The sequence below is a fragment of the Sorghum bicolor genome, chromosome 9 (genome assembly GCF_000003195.3).
Source record: "Sorghum bicolor cultivar BTx623 chromosome 9, Sorghum_bicolor_NCBIv3, whole genome shotgun sequence".
Taxonomy (NCBI): domain Eukaryota; kingdom Viridiplantae; phylum Streptophyta; class Magnoliopsida; order Poales; family Poaceae; genus Sorghum; species Sorghum bicolor.
Genome location: NC_012878.2, coordinates 26,597,722 through 26,604,510, shown reverse-complemented (window position 1 = coordinate 26,604,510; position 6,789 = coordinate 26,597,722).

Sequence of the window (6,789 nt, the reverse complement as noted above, 5' to 3'; positions counted from 1 at the left end):
GGTAATTCTATAACTATGTCAATGAATAACTCTAATTAGTGTAGTTACATCTAGAAATCATTGTTAAGTCAACCCTATATCATAATCACATGTAAAGAGGCATCAACTAATGAGGATATTAAGATGCAATCGTCACCTCCTTCACGACTGCGCCCAAGCTGTCCTACATACAGGGGGTGGACTACAGAGGAACCAAGGCAGTTGTCACCTGCGTGGACTACCACACGTCCTGGCATGTCAGGGTGCCCTCACAGATAAACAAGATAACTAGACACCACGTCTATATATTGTCTACCATCTACCCACCAATTTATTGGGTAAACGCTATGCGAGCAATTACATGAATTCAATAAGATAAAACCAACTATCCTAGACATATAATCAAACTATACAATGACTATTGCAATTAAGAATATATAAGAGATTAAGAACAATGTTGCCTGAATCATAACATTGAATACAATAAAAGAAAGGTACTAGAACTATACCGAACTCCACGCTCCAGACAGACACCAGGGGCTCCGGATCTCGCTGAAGAACTAGAACTCTTCTACTTCTAATCTAACGAGACTAAAACTATGAACAAGAGAGGCTCTAATCAACGAGAGAAGGCTCTTGATGGATTGATCTCCAAATGACGTGATGCCCCCAGGGAGGGGGGTCTACCCCTGTATTTATAGCCCGGTGGGATCGACGTGCGCTGCAGGATCAAACTGACTTAACCATGGGCCAAGATGGCTCCTCAGAGGTGGTGGAGGAAGATTCCAGAAGGGGTGCCAAAACCCTAACAGGGGGCGCCGGCCAGCGCCATGGTGGGGCTGGCCGGCCCCACCTGGCGGCCTCTGGGCCCCAGTTTCTTCAGGTGTCTTCCAAAGTCTTCCCACGTCCCGTTCATGATCTTTTTCGTGGCGGATAAGTTTTGTGTTTATTTTGCACTTGAATCCCTCTTTTCAGCTTTTCTGGAAATAGACCCTGGAAAATACAGAATATCCAAAACTCATGGAAATTGTCAGTTTAAGCCCTAGACTAGTGTGTTTTCATGTTCTCCCTCAGGTTGAAAGTTCTAATAAAAGTTGACGTTATCGACCGTCAACACTCACCATCATTACCATGGAACTCATCACCTTCCCAGTACTTAATATTAGAACTTATGCTAGCTAGAAAGAGGGTTTATTACCCATGCCTTTTTGCTCAATCAAATCATATGGAGTTTTTCATGTATTTTTTTCAAAGAAACCATGTCTAGTTGTTTCTGTGGCACCCTCAGTCTCTCCTATGTAAGTGGAAATATATCCTCACCATAAAGGTTATACATGATGCCTTTAATCCTATCACTAATTATTTGTGGTGTTTCTCAATCAGGAAATGATGTGGTGCATACAATGCTAAGCATAGTGTTGTGAAGTCAAGCAATTGGATCAAAGGAGCAACAGGTCATACTATAGATCAAGAGTGTGCATGTGTGATAACTATGGTGGTTACTCTATCAAGGCATTTCTCCTCTTGATTGTATGGGTATGGCTATCTTTTTTTGCTGAGACACATGCCTCTTTTTTTCTTTTCTTTTTTTTTAAGTAGCCATACCCAGATTTGACACTTAAAATTATGAGAAGTAAATATTTTCCATAGAGTAGTATATGATGGAATGAGCATGTTTGTGCATACCTCTCGGTGTGATAGTAGCAATATATAGGTGGGTGTACGTGATTCTTGATCTTATTAGCATGACGAGCTTCTCAACTAAGAAACAAACAAAAGCTTGATTAAGCTCAATATTAGCATGCAGCAAGGTGGGATTTCCTCTCTTCTAAAGTGCATGGAATATTTGGCTTTGGTAGGCATTTTAATTGCCACAGAAATACTAATGCAAGTTTTATAGCAGTTTAAAAATAAAGGCTCTATAGATTGATCTTGCTAAAGACTGGACTCTAAACTTGCTCATTTCTTCACTAATCGTTTTGCTATTATATCTCAAGTTTAGTTCTAGCAATTTATCCCATAGAAAATTAGGTTCATGGCATCAGAAAAAAATATCAACAAGTTCAACTTTAATTAGTCACTAATTTCAGGCATGATAACTTGTGAGTGAAAGCATTTTATTCAAATTAAAACAAATGAGGTGATAGAAATTTTATTTATTTGCTATTACCATTTTTTTGGATGCGAAATTAAAAATTGCTGAAAGTGAAGGAAATAAGAACTGGTCGGGCTCAAGAAAACATACCTTATGACGGGGGTCCTCCCCCAAGCTAGTCTTCATCAATGGGTCGGGCCATACGTCCACCCCTGGCGACGATAAAAATCGTTCTAGTGGGCCTTGTTGTCTTGTGCGAGCGAGTTTACTGCTCCAAGCTCTCCTCTGGTCTCCTGACGAAACTGCTGAAAGTCCTGCGAAAGAAGGTTAAGGTCCTGGCGCATTTGTGTGCCATCAAGCTGTACTCCCTGAAGCTGGTGTTGCAGGTATCCGATGTCACGCTCCGACCTCGTGTTGGTGGAATAACGAGAAAGATGATTCGGTGGATAACCATCCGAGCTCATCATGTTATCGTCCCTGCGAGGGGTGTAGCAGAAGGAACCTCCAAGTGATGGTTGGGATGAAGTCCCCATCTGTGATGAGTGGAATGAGGACTCTCTAGTGGGTCCCCATGGATTATGGCCCGATGGGTGTTGCACTAGTTCTTCATACCAGTTTGATCCCCCTACTTGATCAAAGCCAGGGTGATAGCCCATCCCAGGGCCCTCATGGGCGCCATAGGTGGGACTGGTATGGTGTGTCTCATGGTGCATTTGTGCAGCCTGGGCGGCCTCTTGGGCAGCCTGGGTTTGTGACCTCATCCTTAGGTGGGGTACCCATATAGAATCAACTTGTGCACATGCAAGCCTGTGGGCTCACTGCTCCTTGGTCTCGAGAGGGATGGTGAGGCGATCAACATTGGCAAGCCAATATTCGGGGTTAGGCAAACAAATTTCATTCACATAGCCCGCATAAATCATGTAAAGTGTACCCTCTCTTTTGTCTTCCCGCAAGAGATGTGCTTGCAGGAAGTGATCTAGTGTAAGCTCTTCCCTCTTGGCTGAAATGTAATTAACTAAAGAGCCATCTAGTAGACCCATATTCCTAGCAATTCTAGTGACCCAAGATGTGATCTCTACGTCACCATCATGTGTAAAAGTTTTAGACCGATATTCGACAATGGACCTAGCAGGGGACACTCTAATCCTATTAACCACAGCATAAAGCAATTGCATCTCCTCTTTTCTAACAGGCCTAATATAAACTCTAGGATAAAAAGTGAGGCCTAAAAATCGGTGTAAAACCGCAAAATAGGATTGTGAATGTTGCTAGTCCTAGGCATTTGATGTGTTCTATTATCTGCTATTTCTTTCCAAAAGATTTTCTTACCATAGCCTTCGCATGCTTTATCCATGTTTAATTCATAGCTTTTATCAAAACCTAGCAACGCGCTAAATTGCTTCCATGTATAAGCAAATTCCTAATTAAACATTCTAAACTTGCAGTGACTAGCAGATAATTCTAGCGTGGACAGGAATTCAATTGAGTTCTTTGCACCCATCCTCATTTACCCGCCATGCATTTTCCCACCCCCAACGCACGGAAAATAAATTGAAAGTCAGTGATTATACCTATGTTGTTGACAAGGTCGGGGTCGATGCAGCGCTTGTGGATGAAGTTGCGGTCGGAGATCATGCGGAATGCTTTCCGCTCTCGGTGGTTTTGCTAGACAATTTAGTTGACGTTGGTGAGCACCCTCACCGTGGGTGGTTGAGTACCCGTGATGGATGGTGATTGGCTGGAGTGATCAATAGACATTAATCGTCTACCACATGAGGAGCTTCCCGAAGGGCTAGTACCCCTGGGATGCTCTCCACGGCTACTGGAATTACTCCTAGACCCAAAGTGAATATGTTGGTTCAGTCGGCTGCTGCTACTTCCATCCTTGCTCTTCTTCTTGAAAACTTTCTTCCACATTGTTCCTGCACATCAACACAACTAAATAAGAGAGGTGATGGGTTAGGAAAAAATAAACACACCCTAAGAGGGTGTTCTACTTTCCTGGATGAACCTCTCCCTTGCTTAGTGAGGTCTCTTGATTAGTGAATAATCAAATGGACTTCACGTAGTGTGTATTGGGGGCAAGGACAAAGAAATGAAAGAAGGAGAGAGTGTGGTGTTTGCTGGTGAGTGAATGAGTGATGCCTGGGAACTTACTGAGTGCGTGGAGCAGCAAAGGAGGCAAGGGGGAGTGGCGGCCGCCAAAGAAAGGTGGCGGACGCCAGCCTTGGTCCTCCAACTTTTATTGCTTTGCTTTGGCACTCTCTCTAGGATACTCACCATACAACAAACATCCAAAAAAGGTATGTGCACGGCTCCAAACTCTTGAATGAAGAGAAAGGAAAAAAGGAGAGAAAGAGATGAGTAGGGGGAATCCTAGTCTTTCATCTCTACTACCCTATTTTGGCCTTTGTGCACATGTGAAGGATCAAAGAAGTGAAAGGAGGAAAAGAACAACAGGAGGGTGTGGCGGGCGCTAGGAAATGTTGGCGGGCGCCAGCCCCTTTGTGTCATATCACCCATTTCGACACTATTAATTACCCTACTAAACTAGATTATGTAGAAAATTAAATTTACTTGATGAAAACAAAGTTAAATTAGGGATAAAAATACGTACCTTTGCTTACTTACCTTGTTTAGGAGCTTTGGATTCCTCTCCATGGTGATCATGGTGGGTGTAGTGGCTTCCCGTGATTGTTGTCGGCATGCTTTTCCATTGTGGATGAGCCCTGTTCATGTCGGGGACGAAAGCAAAATATTTCTTCCTTCCCATTAATCATGAGTTGGATAACTCCAACTCCAACATTAATTGTGGCATTAGCAGTACTCAAAAATGGTCATCCTAAAATTATCGGTGTTCTGAAGTCTAGATTAACATCCAGTACAACAAAATCTACCGGGACGAGATCTCTAATTTTCAATAGGATATCTTCAGCTATCCTAGCCAGATACTGGACTGATTGATCTGCCAACTGCAAAACCATAGAGGTTGGGAATAACAAATAATGATCAAGCTTGTCATACACTACCTTGGGCATGACACTGACGCTAGCTCCCAAATCACAAAGTACTTGATTGAATTGCTGGGTCCATATTGAGCAAGAAATGGTTGGATTCCCTGGGTCCTTCTTTTTTGATAATTGATTGAGTATGGAAGCCCTACATTGCTCAGTCAATTTTACCATTTCTGCGCTAGGTATAGGCTTCTTTTATTAAGCATATCCTTCAAATATTTAGCATACGTCGGGACCTACAAAGCATCAACTAAAGGCACATGTATATATAATTTTTGAATTACCTCTACGAATTTCTTGAATTGTTCATCCTTCGTTGCTTTCCTATTTCGCTATGGAAATAGCTAAACATGTGTATCATAAAAACTCATGAGGGTTAGTTCTTACCTTTGTCTTGGGTGTAGCCAGAGCTTCTTCTTCGACTTCCACCACTTCGATTGACTTCTTTTTCGATACAGGCTTAGGATGTGGTGGATCACTAGTGGCTTTACCACCTCTCGTGGTCACAGCATTAACTTTCTCATGATAAGCAACTTGGGATTTAAAGTTAGCTACTTGATTTCCTAGTCTTTTATTAAAACTAAGTTCTTCTTTTAAAGACATAGTAAAATTATCAAGTTCAACATGAATTTTTCCTAACATTTTATCATGTTGCAGAAGCATAGTATGTAATTTCTCATTAATTCTAGCCTGATTAAAAACAAGATATTCAAGCGAGGAATTAACATGCAAATAGCTAGGAGAATTACCTTTATTGTCGTGCATATTCCATTTCAGATATTTTGCTGGTGGTGGTGGGTCATACCCACCATCATTAAGAAGAGATTTAACGTCCCTCTTACGACAATATTCAGCATCGTGGCAATGTCCATATGGTGTTGTGGCTCGTAGCTTGGAATAATGCTCAATAGTAGCTCGATCTCTTTTCCAGTTTGCTCTTTCATCTAACCTGTTCAACAAAGAATCTAGAGATATAGAATTAACCAATTGAATATTATTCGTACCTTGCAGATGATTGTCGGTCCATCCTTGATTTTTCAACATCTTTTCACTCAGCTCCTTGGCTTGCTTTACATTAAGAGAAAAGAAAGCTCCTCCGGCAGCAGCATCAAGATGATGATAGGACTCAATAAAAAGTCCATGGTAGAAGCTCTGGATTAGTAACCAATCTTGCATCCCATGGTGCGGACATGCTTGAATATATTCTTGCATGCACTCCCATGCTTCACGAACTGATTCTTGGTTTTCCTGTTGAAAGTTAGAAATTTTACTACGAAAAATATTAGTCTTACCAACTGGGAAGAATTTGGCGAGGAAGTTGTTTGTACATTTCTCCCATGTGTCGAATTTCCCCAGGTTGTGGTAGAACCAATGCTTAGCTTTTTCTCATAACGAGAATGGAAAGAGACGGAGTTGAATGACGTCTTGTCGAATTCCCTTGATAGAAATTATGCCACATATCTCCAAAAAATTCTGAAGATGAGCATTGGCATGCTTAGAAGGATTGCCATTAAAAGCATTAGCTCGCACCATATTGATCAGTGAAGGCTTAAGCTCAAAGACCTTGTCGTCACCAGCACACGGTAAAGTTGCTAAATCAGAATTAGATGGAGTAGAATACTCACGAAGAGATTTCGTTGATGTCGGTGGATTGGTTGAGCTATTGGAGCGATTAGTTGGATCTGACAGAGGTTCATCAAG